Raw genomic sequence first — 20677 nt, 5'->3', positions numbered from 1 at the left:
TGTATGATATCGGAGAGGACTCGTTTTGAACTGTACAGTGGCCCATTAGGTTGGAGCTGCTCAGTTTAGTTTGCAGTATGGGTTTAATGGCGCCCTTGGTGTATAATAACGTCTGGTGTAGCTCTATTGTAAAATGACTTCAGGTATAATGGAGACAGAGCAGGAGACAAAGAGTGACACAGAGGAAGAAAAAATTAAGGCGGAGTGAGAGAAAATGGAAAAATATTGGGTTTTAGTTTTGTCCTATCAGCATAAATCACTGAGTTGTAGCAATGTCTGCAAATTAAAAACATGGGATAAATGTTAAACGGAAATGTAATACTAAAACAAAGCTTGCTGAATCAAATTTCAAATCAGCTTTCATTAGCAATTTCTATTGTACACTCCATTTTTTCTTTGTTTTCTCCACCAATGTTGTCCTGAAATGCTGCTGTGTTGACCTCAGATGGGGCCAAACTGTACTGTATGTTTACCGTTATCTAGACTTCCATTGTGGCTGTATTCACAGAAAATGTAGGGTAGAACAGCAGTTGTACTGACAACCAGGAGGAGCAATAAAAGGAGTTCAGTAGAGAAATTCTGAGAGAAACAGCTGAAGGGTAACGACAAGACTGACAGAGAAAGACAGCAGAGGAGTGGAACGAGACAGTGAGATGGCGTGACGCTGTAAAGCAGGTGAGAAGGAGAAGAGGGAGAGAGAGAGAGAGCGCATTAGATTTTAATGAATCCTTCAATGTGTTGCACAATCTGATAAGCTGACACTCCAGAGGCAACAAAATGGCATGAGGGTTAGAGAGGCAGTGGATGTGAGAGTGTCAGAGAGAGAGTGTGTGTGTGACAGATGTGAAGTACACCCCAGGTCTTGTGCTGCTCACATACTCTTGCTGCCCTGCAACCTGTGTCCCAACGCAGTGCAGGTATTCCAGTCACTCGCATGCAAGCCGATGCTGCAGTCGTGACCCTGAGGGGGTGAATGTGCATGTTTGTGTATGTGGGTTTTCAAAATATGGATTAAGATGTGTGATTAGCAGCTGCTGCGGGCAAAGGTTTATGAGTGGTGTGCGTGCCCGGAAATCAAAACTAATGTCCATGTAGTGCAACAGCATTACCTTCAGGCTCCTGTGTGGAAAACCATTGACAGAGAAATGAGAGGTTTTACAAGTGAGTTAAAATGGGATTCAATCATAAGAAAAAAACAAAACAACAAAACACTTTTATTTCATTCTATGCAGAGCCAAGGTTTTTTGTTGGGATTGTGTTGATGTGCACAGCCCCTCATGTGGCCACCACCATTGTGTGACTGGCTGTCATCCTCTCAAAGTCTGGTTGTAATTAAACAATACAGTAACAGCTAACAGATGTTTAGGGAGTATATGTCTGCAGTGTTAAATAAGTGTTTACTTGCTTTCCTATAGAAAATGTAGGCAACATGTTTTATCAACGTGATCTTGTTGCCTTCGTCTTAGTAGATTCAAAGATCCTGACATGCTGCTATTAACGATACAAACAGAAACGCTCTCATTATTTTAAAAGAGAACATGTCACTGTGATTTTGGGCAAACAACAAGTGGTGATATCTGCAGACATCCTATTAGCAACTGTCACGCAGAATGACCATGTTGCTTTTCTCTTGCACGCAATAACAACAACCAGAAATACATTTAAACCGTCACCAATGTCTTTTTGCAAACAAGTAAACGTGGGCAAGATTTTGATGATTTGACAGTTTGCACAAAAGAACCCAGTCTCGTACCCAAGAATGACGAGCTGCCTCCGAATTGTGTTTAGAAAAATGCAAGTGCAGTTTTGATCTGTGTTGAACAAAGTAGAAAAGCGAAGAGTATGTTGGATTGTGAGTCACTGCACTTGACAGGAGCGTTATTAGTAAAATAGCAGGAGGGGAGGCTGTAAAATGCACTGCTGTGACACTATTAAGGGCTCAGAGATATGATGGCGAGGCACACGGGGAGACGAAAGGCCATTTGAAGGAAGGAACAGTTGCGAGAAGGAGACAAAAAAGGACAAGATTTGATGTTGATGTCCACTGACAATTCTGAGAGTGTTGACAAATGCACACAGACACAAATGCATGCATATTGAGGATGTCAACACACACATAAACAACCAGGCACCTTAAAATGGAGTTCCAGTCTGAAAAGGGAGCTGTCAATACTATGTATGTCTAAAAGCAGCAAAGAAGGCAGCTTAAGAAGTGACCTAAAGAAGAAAGAAAATGAGAGGCTGGAGAAGAAGGCAGTAGCGGTAGCAGAGAGAACAAGAAAAGGGGGAACCAAAGGAGGATTTACTTTTCTGTGATGAAGAAATAAAGCAGGTGTGTCCAATCCTGGTCCTCGAGGGCCACTATCCTGCTAGTTTTCTTACCATCTCTGTCCTACACACTGCTGATTACCTGGATCAGGTGTGTTCAGCCAATCAGAAGCTAGAGCTGCAGGGCTGGTTGCAAAACAAGCAGGACAGTGGCCCTTGAGGACCAGGATTGGGCACCTCTGAAATAAAGCAACAGAAAAGTTGCTAGTTGATTTTGGACTACTTTGTACTATATACTGTTAGCCCAGTGGTTCCCACATGTACACAGACACATACGCAGACTGAGATGCACATAGACGTATAAACTCCGTCATGTCAGTTAACATATGCTGCGTCATCCATCTGCTTCGAGTGTGTTCACACGCCTGATGCGGACGTTGCATTTGTGTGCCATATGGCATCAGCAATCATTGTACCTGAATTGTCACAAAGGAGACATTGAGCGATGCCAAGTGAGAAAGATGGAGAGAAATAGATGTAGTGAGAGGCAAATGGGAGAAAAACATGTAGAAAAGGATGAAGGGAGAGTAATGACCTTTTGTTATATAGTGCATCAGGTATAATGATGACCGGGAGGAGGTGCAAAAGGGGAATCATGCAGAGTGAATCAGGGATAATAGATGGAGGGAATGTGAAGCAAGAGAGGCTGGAGACAGAAATAGTCTCGCTGGGATGTTCAGATGTGGATTATGCGAGCATCAGTGCGTAAGAATGTGTTGTACTTTTCTACCAGCTGAGACCAAATGTCTTGAAAGTGGGAAACATGGAAAAAAAAACGTTCTGTGTCTACATAAGGTCTGAATCACATGTTTTGAACCTGAAGTAGTAGTGAAAATCTGCACTATTAAAACTGTAACTACAAAATGTAAGGTGCTAGACTTTTCACAATCACATTTCAGAATAAAGAAAAAAGTAGTCCACGGTGGCTCTGCGCGGTGATTTGGAAGAGTGCAGTGACCGGGGACCCCAAACTGAGCAGTGCACATAAGAAGTCAATCAAGTCTGTTGGGTGAAATCCAGCAACAGGCTCATAACCACATTTTGTAGGATATTAGCATCCCCACCAGTGAAGAGCGAGCAGAAGGTAGCGCCAAATGGTAGTCAAGAGAGGGGTGAGAGAAGGAACCACAGAAAGAAAATGTTATAGGGCAGAAACCCAAAGTAAATTAGCCTGGGGCTAGTGAGGAGTGTGTGTGGACAACAGTCATTTCAGATCTGGTAGATGCTCTGGGAGGATTGAAGCTAGAGAAAATGGAAGATGTGATTTACAAATATGGCCTGGAAAGGTTTTGGGCTTTGTGAGAGGAATGAACTAGGGTAGACTTTTTAAGGATCTTTATTTTTAACACGGCACCTTTAGCACTAGGTTATGTTAGTATAGTATAGTTAGTATGAGGCCTAGTCACAAGGTTGGTGCAAGAATATTTTCAAGGTTTGGATGGAGTTTAAGACAGAAGAATCAAGTATTTCAACAGAAAAAGGTGTGCTTTCAGATAAAAAGCATTGTATACATGAGGAGTCCATTTCAACGGTGTTAGAGAAGCCAGTCATTTAGGTATGTGGTATGATGCAGCTCTTAATGATAAAGAGCAGATTCACGGCTTGAAATGGCAGGCAGCTGCTGGCAGTAGGATCATTTTCATCAGGCAGTGCCTGCAGTTTGGTCTTCTGCCATGATTACTATGGCCCCTGACAGCGTATGATGCGCCCATCTCCGAAGCAGAGACGCGACAGAGAATGTTTAACATGTACAATAGAAAGTACCTGGGAGCTTCACTCTGCCTCAGCAGTGTGTGTGGTCCTGTATGACCCCGATAACCAGTCTAAAGCGGATTGTCAGACATTTTCAACTTCTCTAGACATTACAGTGTCTGAGCCAGTTGGCCCCGATCTTTAAACTGGCTTTAAAAGAGGAGTTTAAATGTGCTAAGGGTAGATTGGAGATGACCCTGGCTGTAGAGGAGATTTAGAAGAGGAGAGCGAGAAGAAGGTTGTCTCAGGAGCAGAAGAGCGACTGGAAGAGATGGGAAAGTGCAAAATAACCGAAACTGAAAGGAAGTGTGGAGGATTATTATTTAACCAAATGTTTGGTGCCTCATGTTTGATAAATGTTTGATACTTACTGGCTAACATGTGATAGTACGTCAGCTAACATTAAATTTAAGGAGATGTGAGTGTTTTGTTTAAATGAGTATCAAGACAGAGTGAATATTGGTTATTGTTTGGTGGCTTGTGCAGCATGCGAATGTCCCAGGTGTTTCAGAACAGCAGACTCAACTTGTTTCTTTGGTACATTGTCAATATCAAGTAGATACTAATAGAAGGCTGTGTTGAGTATATGTGCAGGTAACGAGCTGGGTGCTTTCAGGGTGCTGGAACACACTGTTGAGCCTCCTCTGTGTTTTGGGCCAAACAACACACTAGTTATTGAGGGTGTGACCCTGAAGACTTGCCTGCACTCTTACACTCACAGAATTCATATCGGTCTTGATACTTTATTCGGAGGCATTGACATTGGTATATTCTTATATTGTTCCTATTCTTATTTTCCTTTTATTGATAATTTGGCAATATTAAAAAGAAAGAGGGCAGAAAGTAGCCTAGCATATGATGTTTTTGGTATTCAGACCACCATGGCAGCTAGGTAGGTAACACTTACAGCTATTTTAGTCATTGGGTGTACTATAATGGTGTCTATGAGATCACATTTTGTGCTCTTCCCATTTTAATTTTACGATAGGAAGATGGGCTTGCTTATTATGGGGCTCTAGAGATTCATGATACCCTATTGAGGGGTTTAGGAATACTAAAGGAATACTTGCAGTTTCTTTGACAAATTAGTATTGAAACAATTTACGCTAGATCTAATTTAGATTTAGTCATTTCACAGATGCTTTTTATGCAAAGTGACTTACAGGGGTACAAGATGGCAGTGGCAGGATAAGCGTAAAGAGGTCCCCTACTGGAGATGTACACAGCCATGATTTGAACTCCCACATGGAGGGCAGTGCCCTACCACTAACACTTCTTCTTTCCTATAGATGTCTTCTGACAATTAGAAAGCATATTTATACACTTCAACCCCAACTGCCTGATAAAAACACACTCACTGTTTTGGCATGTGAGAACATAGATAGAAAACACAAGTGGAGTCTGCAGCTATAGTCTGCGTGTGTTGCACTTGTGTGGGTGGACGGGTGTCTGGTATAGATAAGAGCAAGATTTTTAAAGGCTAAAAGGGATTGACTTGTGTATAATAAGAGCATATAGGAGGCTGCACTACATTGTTCCATGCTGTCTCTACACTGAGGTAAATGACACAGGAGGTGTCAACACACACAGGTTGATCACCAAAGGAGGGCACATCCTCTCAGAAAGATAAGCTGTAGGTGTGTTTGGTTGTGTTTTGTTCCAGTTTAGCATGTGGTCCGGTTTTCAGCAGTCTATTGTGCAGTTTGTCTCTTTAATTTGTGGCGAATTTGATCATTTAGCTTAGTTTGGCATAAACATATACAAACAGTTTATGAAATATACACAATAGCAAAATAAGACTAAGATTTAGGAATAAATCATTGTAATAATCATATAATCATATAATGATCTAACCATACATGCGTGAGTATCTTAGTTAAGGAGAGATTTTGATGTTGTTAATGAAATTACTATAAATACTATTTTAGTTTTTCATGTAGGGTTTGGTGATAGTGTTTTACTGTAAATAATAACAGTATGCCTGTTCAATAATTCATCTGTTGCTACAAAATAAAGGAAAGAAGATCATAAGAGGCATCAACACAATGCTATTAGCTAAAACATGTTTGCTTGACTTACTGCGTTATAACCAAAGATAGTGGTAACCATAGGGTAACTATGCACTTGAAAAGAGTCACCACTTAACTTAAACTGCATTGTTCACTGTGGAAAACTGATGCATGGCTTCTGGTTTTGTCAGACCGTCGCGCTGTTAGTCAGCAGTGGTAAACATTGCGTCACTAGGCTGCTGGTAAATAAAGCACATTTGTGACTAAATGCATAAACCAGGTTGGAGAAGAACAGATGTGTGTGTGAATATGTTTTTCTCATTTTCAAGAGAGGTCTCTTCTCTCCTTCCTGTCCTCTGCTTGTCTTCTCCTCTTGTCCTCTGCTCTTTTTCGCCAACTATTTCCCAGCCCACGCAAATTCAAGCCCTGTGTTGACAGTCAAAACGGATTTGTTCTCCATTGTTTTATCTCCTCTGTAAACCACTTTAGGACAAATGTGCTTTGTTACATTCGCCGTCTCCTCTCTCATGTGTAATTCCACTCCCTCTGGGTGACACCAGATGCCTGAGCGTGAATTCAAATCATTTGCAAACCGATTACTTGTCATATTACTCAGGTTTGGAGCTGAAGTGCGAGATCCTTCTAGATAAATCCCGCCGTTAGAAAAGTTTAAGTCTCATCTCCTGCTTTGCCTCATCCTCCTTCTACACATTTCTCCTGTCTGCTGTCTTTTTTTAGATTGATTCCATCTGACTGACGGCTGCAGTCACAGATGACTTCTGCTGCTTTCTCTAGTTTGCATCACATGGCTTTACTGTATAGAAGGTCATGGATAACACGGCAGAGGAAAGGATACGCACACACTCATTCGCTGCAACTCTAAACCTCAAAAATCTCATTATGAAAAAGTTGATTTTAGAAGAATTGCTTGATGAATAACTCAATGATGTGAAGATCCCATTGATTAAAAAGAGAGAAGACTAATCAGAACACTGATTATTGTTCATCCAATTAAGCCTAGTAAATAAATGAAAAAAAAAAAATTACAGTTCACGCAGGTTCAGCAAAGAATTAGAAAAAAAAAACAAAACAAGTAAAAGCCTGATAGTCAATCTACTCACTCGAATATGTCAGTTTATTGATGAGTAAAAGGAAACAGTGTGAGACTGTAATTTACTTTCCAAAACACTTTTTACTTTTTACTTACTTGATTTACATATTTTCATTAATTTTACGGATCATAATCAGCATGAAATGAGCCTGGTATTGACTGAGGCAGCAGCAATACACATCGCGTTACTGGAAATGATCATATTGTGAGTGGAGTAAGTGAGGGAGAGCTTCTAGTAAAAAGATGTGAGAAGACATTAAAATGTAGATACAGCTGATGCTTGATACTTGACCGATTTACAGGCAGATTCATAAATAATGGAACAAGTTTTTTTTTTTAGCATTTGACCATGAATGACAGTAGATGACTGCAAAATTCTGTTTAAGGTGAAGACAAACACACAACATCTAGTCAAATTTAAGAAAGCTGTTGAGGAGGTAGCTGTATCAGTGTCTACAGTCAAAGGATGTCTTTATGAATGTAAATACAGATACTTTACTCTAAGGTGTGAACACTGGTCATGCTTTGGCACAGAAAGGCCAGATTGGGCTTTTACAGAACGCACTAGAGATCTCACAAGAAATCCTTACAAGTTCTGAAATAAGATTCTTTGGACTAATGAACCCAAGAATAACTTGTGGAAAGAGAAAAACTATGAAGAAGCAAAGTAACAGCTCATGATCCAAACCATACCACGTCATGTCATGGTCATGTATTACTGCAGATGGTACCATCATTTAGAACACACCTCTTCTAGGGAACCAGGTCACTGGTGTTTATTGATGACCTGACTGCTGATAAAAGCAAGGCAAAGACATGGGACACTCTTCAACGACCAACCTGGTCACCTGATCTCAACCCAATAGAGCAGCTTTTCACTTGAAGACAGGACTGAAGGCAGAACAAGCAGCAGCTGAAGGCAGCTGCAGTAAAGGCTTTATATAAAATCTCAACTCTTGGTCTTGTCAACTTTGGTCATGCCCAAGTTGACAGGAGCTACCTTGGTGTCAGGTAGTGTGCTAGATTGTTTGAACCCTTCAGGACAGAATTCAGTATTACCATGAATAAATGACATCCACGTCCACTGCCTGATAGACATTCTGTATCCTGAAATATTTACACTTACATGCATATTTTTCCTTCATCCTCTCTTGGGCCTAAGTGATGCAATACCCAACATGTATTACCAACAATGAGGTGTGTCTGTGTGTGTGTTGGAGGGATGTCTTTGGAAATTTTAAATGGTCAGTGAAGGAAATGAGGACAGGGAGAGGAATAGAGCAGGATGTTCTCAAAGCTGTGAAAGGCACACGGATACACACAACATCATTCGTTCACTCCAACATGTTACTGCACTGACACGCCTCCCACATCACACACAGTCCAGAACATGTAGTCTCTTTTTTTATATACACTTACTACCTCCATGACAGACATCACAAAAGAGGTGGGGAATTTGCACACCTTCAGGGCGCAGTGAGTGCCCATCAAGCACACATACAAAGCTGAAAATACCCGTGCATGCACACATACACACAGGCAGAGCGAATAGAGTGTGGGGGCCAGTGACAAGCGCGCCGTAGCACACTGGAACAAGACCAAGGGAAGGGAAGGGGTGTGTTCTAAATGCAGATGAGAGCTGACAAGTCCCCCCACAGGCTTTCAACAACACAACCAGCCGAACACAGCAGTCTGCTCAGAGTGTGTGTAGATATGTATCTGTGTGTGTGTGTGTGTGTGTGTGTGTGTGTGTGTGTGTGTGTGTGTGTGTGTATGTGTGTGTGTTTGCATAAAGAAGGAGACGCAGGAACATGAAGGTAAAAGCAAAAGAAAGAGGATAGAATTTGGGACTCAGACACTGGAAGGAAGTTGACAGGGTCCGGCAGAAGTAAATTCATAAAGAGCAATTTGATATTTACTTTGAATAATTATCTGTTTATACATTAGTTTAGATTTTATTGGTGGTGGAGAAGTCTTCAACACTGAATTTGCCTCTATGTGCATCAGGGAATCACAGGAACGCAACGACTTGACTGTATGTTATGCACTCTTCTCAGCACGCTCATCTCATTGATATTCACTGTATATTATTTCTTTGCTTTATACTGTGTCATTTAGGGACAGAAATCACAACAGTAAGAAAAAAATGCACTGTAAGAGACTTTCACATGTGACAATAGTCCCACTATTATATGAGGCCCTGTTGTTATTTCTGCTCTTGCATGCTTTACTTATTCATACTGATTCCTAACATGTTGAATCACACTGACGACAGTGTTTGATCCATGTCTGCTGAATTATCTCACACTGACAACCCCGGCCTGTTTAACCCCCTGGGGTTGACGGACATGCCATCTAAGTCACACGACCAAAAAGGCGTAGCAGCACGTATCACCTTGACTTCAATTAGTGTCGAAGGTTTGGACTACAAACTTTCTGTATCTAAAAAATGGTGCAGATAGGCAACTAAAACCAGGGTTATGATAAATGTTTACACATCTATTAAATAGTGATAGTACGTACCCAGTAATGCATTTGGCACCTCACATTGAACACTATATACTTTTTCTATTTAAATTTTATGTTTCTTGTGTACTTTTTAGGTTCAATGTTTAGTAAAGCATGTCAAAAATAAAGAAACAACTTTAAAATCACACAGGGGAGATTGTGCTGAAAAACATGATACCAAACATTGACATGACAAACCGTTCTTTAGTTGAATATTAAAGCACAAATCAAAAGTAGTAGTAGTAGTAGTAGTAGTACCCTGGACCCCAGAGGCTTAATTAGCCATTAGGCTGTCGTTGAATCTTTGTGGACCCCAAATGCAGGAATCCAACATGAAACCCACACATGTTCATTCAAAAGAAAACCAGCATCCAGCGTCTGCACTAAGTAATGACATTACAAGTCTGTGGTGATAAATAAATAAATAAAATAAACAAGTCAGTTACTAAGGTGTTTATGCTGATCAATTGAACAAAAAATGATGAAATGGCTTAATAGGCAAAAGTCATACAAGCAGCTTCTGCTTCTCTGCTGCAGCTGCTAAACTTGCTCCTTATATTTGTCCATGTATTCCAGGTGTGCAGAAATCTAAAACAAACAGCACCTTAGAGTATGATGTGACACTTGTCATTGCTCCTCTTTAATCCCTTGTGACTGAACTGGCAGCCAGATCAAACAGAAATCTGGATCCGTCTGTCTTTTTACATTTGTGTGTACTTGAGTTTCTTCTGTTTCTGCCTCTTTCTCACTCTCCTAATTACAGTCCTCTTCCATGGGTATGTTGTCCATAATTTATGAGAATGTCTTCCCTTTCCCCCCTCAGCTTTGCACTCACATCCCCCCCCCCACACACACACAGAGGCACATCTGTCTCTTACCCCTGTTAGCTCTCTCAATCTGCCTCTGCCTGTGGCTTGGCTCAGGGCTTAGACACACAAACCTACTTCTTTATATACATGATTATCTCACAGTTAAGACACAGAACACTGATGTGTCTTTGTGCCACCTGACCTGAACCTGCCCTGATATGACTCCACTTTTTTACTGCTGTTATTTTTACCTGCAGTAACCTGCCATGGTAAAAGAAACACCCTATAAAGACAGAGGTTTAATGTTTCATGTCATTAATTAATCTATCTATCTATCTATCTATCTATCTATCTATCTATCTATCTATCTATCTATCTATCTATCTATCTATCTATCTATCTATCTATCTATCTATCTATCTATCTATCTATCTATCTATATAAATGTGATCTTATCTTCATCCAAACCAGGAGTATTAACAAATATATTGTGCCTAAAATAATAACACGGAAAGAAAACAAATCTGATCTTTCATGTCTTACCAACCTTAAAAAACCTCACAGTGTGTTGGAATCATGACCTCAAATAAGCTACTAGGCGCTGTGTATTAGCATACCTGGATTCTTGTTAAAATAATTAGTTTGAAGGTCTTTTTGAGTTATATATATATATGTATATATATGTATATATATATATATATATATATATATATATATATATATATATATATATATATATATATATATATATATATATACATATATACATACATACAGACAGCTGCTATATAAACATAAAAACATTTATCGCTCAAGCTCATAGATTTTTATAGATAAGCTTAAATTTTGCTATTATAGATTATATTTCTACATAGAGTATATCTTTATACTAGTACAGTTTATTGATATTTTGTTAAAAAAATGTATGTAATTGATGTGTAATCAATTTATATTAATTAACTGTGCTCAATGAAATATAATATGAAATAAAATAAAAAATAAAATGAAATAAAAAACGTATGATTAAATTGATGAAAGATATGTAAATTAAGTGCTACATTTAATAATATTGTTAATTTATTAACATTATGCTAGTTGTGGTTGGAGTAGATGGTGGCTGCATAATGTGCAGGACTGATTTAGTTGGCAAGAAACTATTGAACTATATGAAAATATTTAAAAATAAGAATAAGAATAGAATAAGAAAATAAAAATAAGATACCACAACTAACACAGCTGATCCAAATAAGTGCACTTAATGTCAATTATTGTCTAGAATGATGCAATTTTGTAATTTTCCTTTCTGTGGACACAATAACTTAATAAAGTACTGTTAGTTTGATATGCACCTCTAACTATAAACATATAGATGACATCTTCTAGATTAAACAAATGTCTGTCATTAAGCTGAAATAACCACTAACCAATAACAGTTTTTCCCACAGTCTCACACGCAGCTGTAATTTTCTCTAACACTGAATCTGGCTTTGATCACAAACACTATAATCATCTTTTAGTATAATGGAAGAACATAGGCTCTGCTGTGCTCCCATAACTCATTTACTGTAGATTACTATCACTTGGATAATGTCATACAGTGAGATCTGACAGTGCGTACAAGTCCTGGTACTCTGACTAATGAAGGTAATTTGGTTCTCATTCATATTCTGATAGAGACTGTGTCCGCTTTTGAATGGCTCTGTGTCTCATGATGGTAAATTACAAGAGATGAGACGACTGCTTTGCCACCGCAGAGCCAGCATCATGACTCATTTGGATTCAGATTTGGCGTCTGGAAGTCTGATTTTGATTGATGATTGCCTCGTTTCCTCATTTATGGAAATTGTCTGTGGCTGGTCAAAGATTTCTGGTTCGAGCTGTATCACTCTTCAGTGCTCAGCAAACATTTAAAGTCGCACAGATCGGTGATTTTCAATCAATCGTCCTCGCTATACGTGGCTCGTCTGAGTTCCCTTGCAGGATTTCCGTGAGATTGATGAATTGTTACACAGCAGGCAATTCTTTGGGAGGTCTGCCATGGTTTAATTGTAGCCGTGTAATTAGAGACTGCTTACAACTGGGATGTCAGGTGAATGCTGTTAACTATCAGCTGTGATGGTACAACAGTGTTTGAAATGTGTAAATAAAAGACAACAGAGTGGCAGCAACACCAACATATATAAAATACAATTTACCTCTTGTGGTTTTGAGTATAGAAGTGAAACAAACTACTACTATACTGTATGTGCACTCATTTGAAGACCGTGAGATGCCATGATAACTAATTGAAGGTGAGTCCAGATACTTTAAATGAGAGAGTTTCATATTTGTCCTCACTTTTGGTAATTTTGCTGAATATTTTTTTAATTCATGCTAAGTTAAGGGTAAATATGTTCTAGACTGATCTCTTAGTAAAAAATATTGAATATTGTTATTACATGTTCTTATGGCGTTTAGTTATTATCACCAGGATCTAAAAGGACATGAAGGTGTGCAGTTGCGAGTTGCACTGAGCTGAACTGTGCAGATCCAAAAAGGCAAAGCAGTACCGCTCACCTCAAACAGTCTATCAGCCTCGAGCGCCTTTAGAGCCTCAGAGTGCTTCACTCACCCAGAAACCTATACACAGCTTAAAGAAGAGATACAACAATAACAAGTCACTCAGGTGGACTGCACACAGCTACAAAAACTCCAACTGGGGACCTGTATCGTTCTACAAAAAAATGCACAATAAATCGTGTGGCACTAATTGTAATGGCCCTGACCCTGATCCCAAGAAGATTTATAAACAAAAAGCAACGGCTGCAATTCAGACAGTATGTTCAGTCATTTCAGGTTGCATCAGAATTACTTCTCCCTTGCTACCAGCTGCATATTCTTAAGTTCTCAGGGTGCCAGAGGCAAAATTCAGGGCAAGGAAGCCTTCCCTTGCTTCCCGTGTGAGGCTGGTGGATGTAAAACATGCCCAAGCGGTCGTCTTATCAACACAGCAAACACTTCAGTGGAAACAATTTTAAAAATTGAGTTATAGCATCTCATCTGAAAACACTGTCATCATTACTGTGAATTACTTGTCAATAGTTTCCATAGATGAACCTTATTATGCCTTATGCCGTATTGGTTTTATAGGTTTTGTTCAGTTCAATGTGGCAAAGTGACGGACCATAAAACCTCTGTAGGACTCTGCAGAGATTAATGGAAATAAAGAAGGACTTTCTCCTTCATTAAATCGATTCATTCTCGACTGAGAGAGAGAAAAAGGGTGGAGTTTGTTTCGCTTTGTTGGTGCACTTTCGTGTACAAGTGTGTGTGCGCACGGGCAGCAATGTGCATCTGTGCCTCAATACTGTGTGGGCAGGTGAGTTAGCGTGCAGTGCGTCCCAGGTGGGTCTTTCATTCTTTGGCCGTCAGCATAATTAAAATCTGCTGTTTTCCATAAGGGGAAAAATCATTATTGTATTAAGAGAAGGGATGAAACAATTAGGCCAACAATTCATTTGTGAGTCGATGAAAGGCACTTTATTGCCTGTAATGAGTTAGGTGGCGTCCTTGAAAGAACACCGAAAAGGATTATTGACCTCAGGTTTACCAGGAAGTGGACAATAAAAGAAAGACTAAAAGAAAGAATAGGAGAAAAAGTGGAAACAACAGAAAAACCTGGAAACCTTTTTAAGATGTTAGGATGTAAGAGCTTAAAACTGAACAGTCAGATAAGATGAATCAACTTTATTTTGGCGAGAAAACCAAGGTGCAAACTGATAGGGATTAAAAAAGATGACATTTTATCACCTGAAATCAATATAAACGTAGAAATATTGTACAACACTATAGCCTGGCTAAACACAAAGAAGAGTTGTTGAGAGAAGTTAGTAAAATGATTGCTGAAGACATTTATTGTTTTGTGCCAATAAGTTCAAAAAAAGATGGGCACAGTTAGTTATACAAAGTGTATCTAGTAGTGGATTTCTTTCAGTCCTAATTGCTCAACTAAATATACTACTTGTTATAAATAAGTCTCAAAAATCTGTAATGTGGGTTGAGAAGGGATTTTGAGGGGCAGCCTCACAAATGTTCACAACCAGCAGAAGACTCCACTCAAAAGTAATCAATTTGAAATGAAAATATGGAAGATGCGTTGGACAGAATGACATTTATTGTGTAGATAGTGTACAGTGATTAACTGCAACCAGTGAATCAGATTATTTCATAATAGCGTTGGTTGGTAAAGAGAGTCTATGGGGATTCTGGAGCTACCTCTGGAGTCTGTGAATATTGTCCAACGACTTCACAGATTTAGAAAACATTGGCATGTATTGATTTATATTTGGTTTGCCATCTCTGTGACTCCAATGAGAGGTGATAGAGGCACAAGCCGGGGCTACAGGTCTTTCAATATTTCTGAAAACCACTGCAGGGCCATGGTGAGGGTCAGAAATGTTTAATCCACTGAGTTTACTGAAATATAATTCCAGACACAGCGAACAGAGCACTCAGTGTATTTGGAACTAAAGTGTAGGATAAACTCTTGAAATCCACACTCGTGCCGTTCATCTTCACTTACGCTATTCCTGCCAACAGCTTTCACTCTAACAAACAAATGTAGAATATAGCTCCAGCACAGCAGGAAAGATGTGTGAGACAGGGACAGTGTGTAATAATGCCTGTAGCACAGCAGCACTACTTTATCTACAATAGACAATTTTATTATTTTGTACACAAAACTTGCAGTCTGTCATCAGATTGTGGTTCGGATCAGACCAATATAAAAACTCAACCATCAGTGCTTCTCTTTAAACACGGGTGCATTAGCACATCAGATATAAAGTGCTGCATTACTCCTGCTTTAAAATGACAATTAAACACTAATTGCATAAGAGGCCGCGGGCATTCGAAGGCAACAAAAACAACAATAAAAAAAACAACAACAATAAAACAAAGTTGCATTTGAGGTTTGTTTGAAATGGCAGTGAAAACGAGGTCAGTTCTGCTGCCTGTCCTGGAGGAGTGGGTACTACCGCTGCTGTGGTTTTTGATGCAGTACTGCGGATTGTATGGGGTGTTCATACTATGCACACAGTTCTAATGTCCCCTGTAAATATATGCTCTCAGGGGTCTGCTCAGCTCTGTTTGTGGGGCTGAGGGGAAAAAATTGTATCACATCGCTCTGTTTCTGTTGAACATTTGTCAGGGTACAACTGTTGTTGACAGATCAAGAGGGGAAAGTGTGATGAGAATAGAAAGCGCCTCAAATGTTAGCATTTAAATGTATTCTAGTTTTCGAGTTGTGTGCTTTGTATGCCCTCCATCCACGCCAACCACTTCCTTCCAACTCTGTTTGCATTTACAAGCCCTTCATTTGTCAAAAATAAGCTGCACTGGAACATGATCCAAACAGCAATTATCACTTTCCTGCAAACCACATTTGTGTTTGTAGTTAAGTTGCATATTTATGGTAGATTAATACGTTGTTAGAATAAGAACTATCATTGGCTTAAATAGCTTGAAACTAGGAAGTAGCAGTCTCTTCTGCAGCCAAGCTACCAACAGTACCAAGAGCTCAGTGACAATGATATTTGTGTCTAGTCAGTCCAGTCTGGAGGAGTAAGGATTTGTTACAAGCAGTGAAAACATTCAGCTGACTGTCTGAGCATTACTGTTTTTAACAATTTTTTTGTTTTGGTTTGTTTTGTTTATGACCCAACTCCTAACATTTTGCTAACCGTGCTACTGAATTAGTCATTTATACCTAAAATATAAATAAATAAACAATCCGCATTCACAAATGATCAGCAAAGATGTATAAATTATTGATGGTAGCCAAAACTTGTAGACACACTGGCATGAAAAATGAAAGAAAAAAATAGGTATTATTATCATTTCTATTCATGTTCTGATATAATTCCCGTGCTATTCCCATTTAGATTTATTTCAGTCTTTTAAATTCTGTTTGGCTCCTGAACAGGCTCAGCATGTCTTGAAAAAAGTTTAGATAAGTTTAGATAAAGATAAATGGTTGAAAGGAGATGGCTGAAGGGGAAAGTCAAGAGAAAGCAGAAGGAAAGGTACAAGGGAGGAAAGAAGGAAATGAATCACTGGTGACTCATTCATCCGTTTAGGGGAATAGTGATCGATAGACGGTGGGATGGATTAATGGGAAAGAGAAAGAGGTGCAACCAGGGAGGTGAACAAGAAAACCTACACACACCTGCAGGGCCATTGATTGGTGCATCGTAAGTGGCTCTGAGTGTGCGATTGGTCCCGCTGCGCGAGACAGACCCCGGTTTTCCTTGACAGTAGATGGGTGAACATGTCCACATGTGCGGTTGCAAATAGTTTTTGGTGTTGTTCGGGCATGCTGTGTGTGCAGATAGCAGCCAAATCTTGATAAGCACCGAGTGAAAGAGAGTGCCGCAGAGCAATTATTCAGAATGGCTCAAAGGCGAGAGGAAGAGGGGGGAGGAGGGGGGAGGGAGGAAGAAGGAGGCGCTGAGAAAATGGTGGGAGGAGGGAAGACTGAGCCGAAGAGGGATGAAGATGAAACAGAAGGAAAATGAGTGAGATAGGAAAAGGAGAAAGAGAAAATGTATTGTAAAATGGAAGAGACAAGTTCAAATGGAATAAATGGCGGGGGCAAGCGAATAGAGGTGGATGAAGGAGGACAAGAGCAAGTAGAACAGATAGGAAGCATGTTTGAAAAAGCAAACAGTGATTAGTACGTCTGTCGGGTAAAATGATGAACTCATGCTTTCTGTTTCTCCTCTGTTTCCAAGATCTCTTGGCGTCAGCCTCTCATCCCGTCTCCCGCTTCCTAGTCTGTCTTCAGGCTTGTTTCCTCTGCGCTCTCTCTGTCAGTCTCACTCCCCCCCCACTGTCAGTTCCCCCTTATAGGAAAGTGAATGAGACCATGAAGAAGGCAGTCGCTGTGCTGTGAAAAGAGCCGGGATCAAAACTTCAGGGAAAACCTCAGACTTTTATTTCCCAAATTGAAACTGCCAAGATCAGAAGTGTCAGGAGGTCGTGTGAGGACCCAGAGGGAGAACGACGAGAATGTGTTTCATTAAAGTCATGAGGCTCGCTGTCAGTTTACCTTTAGAGACTGAAAAAGGCCTGATTTTCAATATATTTGCTGCAACAATGAACTGCATGAGTCAACAGTTAGATTTATGAATCCGAACCTGATTTAGCATCTTTACCAAGGAGCTTAATAGACCTGACATCAGTTTTACTCATTCTTTTCTCTACATACGCTCCCATTTCTTTAGTATTACTTAGTGTGTTACACTGCTTGTGTGGCTTAAGTCAAATTACACTAATCATACATTTAGCCTATGTGATGCTGAGGAGATATTTTCATAATATAATAATAACGAATATATATATATATATATATATATATATATATATATATATATATATATATATATATATATATATATATATATATATATATATATATATATATATATGTCACTCTTCCTACGATACAGATGTGTCAAATACAGCACACATGGTGTTTAAGTACACTGGCTTGTAGTTGTAATAACCTCCCTCCCTCACATAAGGTTTAAAGCTATTCCAAAGTATGTGTATGTCACTACACTACACTGCCAGCACCTTGCACCACTGGCTACTCAAAGGTTGTATATATAGAAAGGACACTGCTGCAAGGCATTTGGTCCTGTTGACATCAAACATTGGCACAATAGCTCGAGGGACAAAGGGTTGAATTCCCAGTGGGGCACCCAGTATTATTGTATCCAGTCATGATACTGAAAGGAAAAAAAAAAAGTGCCACCAAAATGTGTTTTTATGAAGCCTTGCCCTGAAGAAAAGACATCTGAGAAGTATTACAAAGAAGTCGTCTCTCCCAGCTCTTTTATCGGACCACCCAGAACAGAGGCTGTAGCCCTTCTCTCTTCTTTACTTGGTGTGTTGTGTGGGTTTCCCCGTCCTGTCTCAGCCTTACAGCGTGTTCCCTGAAACATGCTCATTCCAATTTACTGCCAGCACTGACTCTCTGTCTCTCCCGTCCGTTTTTTGTTTTTACTTCATTTGCTCTCAGTGTGTTTGGGCAGCATCTTTTCATTCAGCTCATATTCTCTCGCTCCATGAATTCTTTATCCTTGTTTCACTCCATTTCTACCCCTTTCTGTTAGTTCTCTTTATGTCTTTTTTTGTCCCCAGGTCTAGATCTCTTAGCTAGAGTGTATGTTTTTTTGTTTTTTTTTTTCCAACCAGACTCAGTCATGCTCAATCTGCACCTCTGGGGAACCTTCAAAATGTGTGCACACAAACTCTTATTCACATACTTAGGCATGTCCACACACAAACACCTTCTCAAATCTACAATGTTGTATGAAAAAAGCAAAACACAGCATTTTATCAATGTCTGTGTGTGTGTGTGTGTGTGTAGACTTTGATTTGTGCCTTTTGCAAACATTAAAACAAGTCATGCCTACCTCCTACCTTATGATTCACTGTTTTTCTGTTTTCTTGCCATTAAAATGTAGCTTTTACTATTAAAGATTGCATCATCGCGACCATTGCATCATCGTGACCATTGCATTTCTCAATAACTTAGCCCAATCATTTTATAATCAGCATAAAAGAGCAAATTCTCTGTTCAAAGTCTGTTGTTTTCTTGGTTTCCATGAAGAGTTAAGATGACAGAAAGACAAGGTGAATACTGGAATACTAGTGGTATACTAGTACTGTTGCTCTACATATATTATTTATTAGTTAACAAATTCCCAGGGGACAAAATGCATCACATACTATATGTCCTTTCTCTACTTTCTTATTTCCCAACCTACAGAAAGAGGCACTCAACCCCTAGCCCATTAGTTCCTATAAATATAAATCATTACTGATGGTTGTGAAATTATAGTTCCATTTTAAAACAGGCCCCAGTTCAGTAAGTTTGGACATTATAGTTTACACCAATCAGATGGCAATAAAACTTTGGGAAACTACTTTAACGCGTGGATACATTTTTGAACCATACAACTGGTAAGTAATAGCACAAGGATGTTATACTGCACTGAGCCCTTTATGGGCACAGTGTGTCCTCTTGTAAAGTACAAGTCAGTAAGTGGTTTGAGTCCCCATGTTATTGTGGCCAACTATAACCAGTTATACACGTCAAGTGGGTGTAACAGAAACCGAGAAGTGAGAGATCCCCACTGTGCTCTTTTTAACTTCAAAAGGAGTTCATCACTAGAAAAGGTGAAGGTGTTGGAGGATGGTGTCACCATTAAACTACACCTGAAATCATGAAAAACCTGCTTTTTATTCATATTTCATCACTCTGAAGAGGCTTGCAGCTAGGTCAGTGTAACTTAATGAGACATCAGGATGGAGAGTGCGAGACTGAATAATAATAGTCCTGTCACACCGAAAAGCCTCTGATCACCTTTTCAGATCTCTGGAAGTGGAGAGGCAGTGATCCATGATCATCTTGACACGTAGTGAATGTATTGCGATGTGTAATGTGAGTATCTGTCATGGGAATCCATGGGCCCTAGAGCTAATTTGCATAATTTTTGATCATACCAAATAAAAATCAGTCAAAGTGGCAGAAATAGTAGCATCTCTGAATCCCAACCAAAAATGTCATGGCATTGATTGTACAAAGGGAGAGGCTTTCACCTCGCAAACGTCAACTGTGACCTGTTATATTTTTTGTTATGTTCTCCTGGAAGAAAAAATCCAAATGTTCTTCTTTATAGATTTTTTAGCAGCGAGTTGCATCATCAAACGTATATTCTTAAAGATGTACATTCTGCATTTAAGTGTAGTATTGCTCGTATGCTCTTCTCTTACGTTCTGCTTTTGCTATTTGACTAGCTCGCAGATATTGCAGCAGTTGCTGCACCAATATAGTATCAGTATAGATCAGTTGCCTGCTAATCTTTGTCATATTTATAGTAATTTATATTAGTAAGTGTAATGTATATTTGTATAATGTTTAAAATAAAGCCCTTCATAGAGGTGAGCTGTCTCCTTTTTGCCATTATTGATTCGTGCCCCAGCTCCACCTGAACACAGCTTGTTGGCACAAGCTGTGTTCAGTAAGGAGCTTCACACCTTGCAGTAGTGAGGGGGGAACGCCTCAATTCACTTTAGTGCATCTATGTTTCCCTCACTTGCATCTTTTCCTT

Source organism: Anabas testudineus, chromosome 18 (genome assembly GCF_900324465.2).
Source record: "Anabas testudineus chromosome 18, fAnaTes1.2, whole genome shotgun sequence".
NCBI classification, from domain to species: domain Eukaryota; kingdom Metazoa; phylum Chordata; class Actinopteri; order Anabantiformes; family Anabantidae; genus Anabas; species Anabas testudineus.
This window is presented reverse-complemented; position numbering follows the sequence as displayed.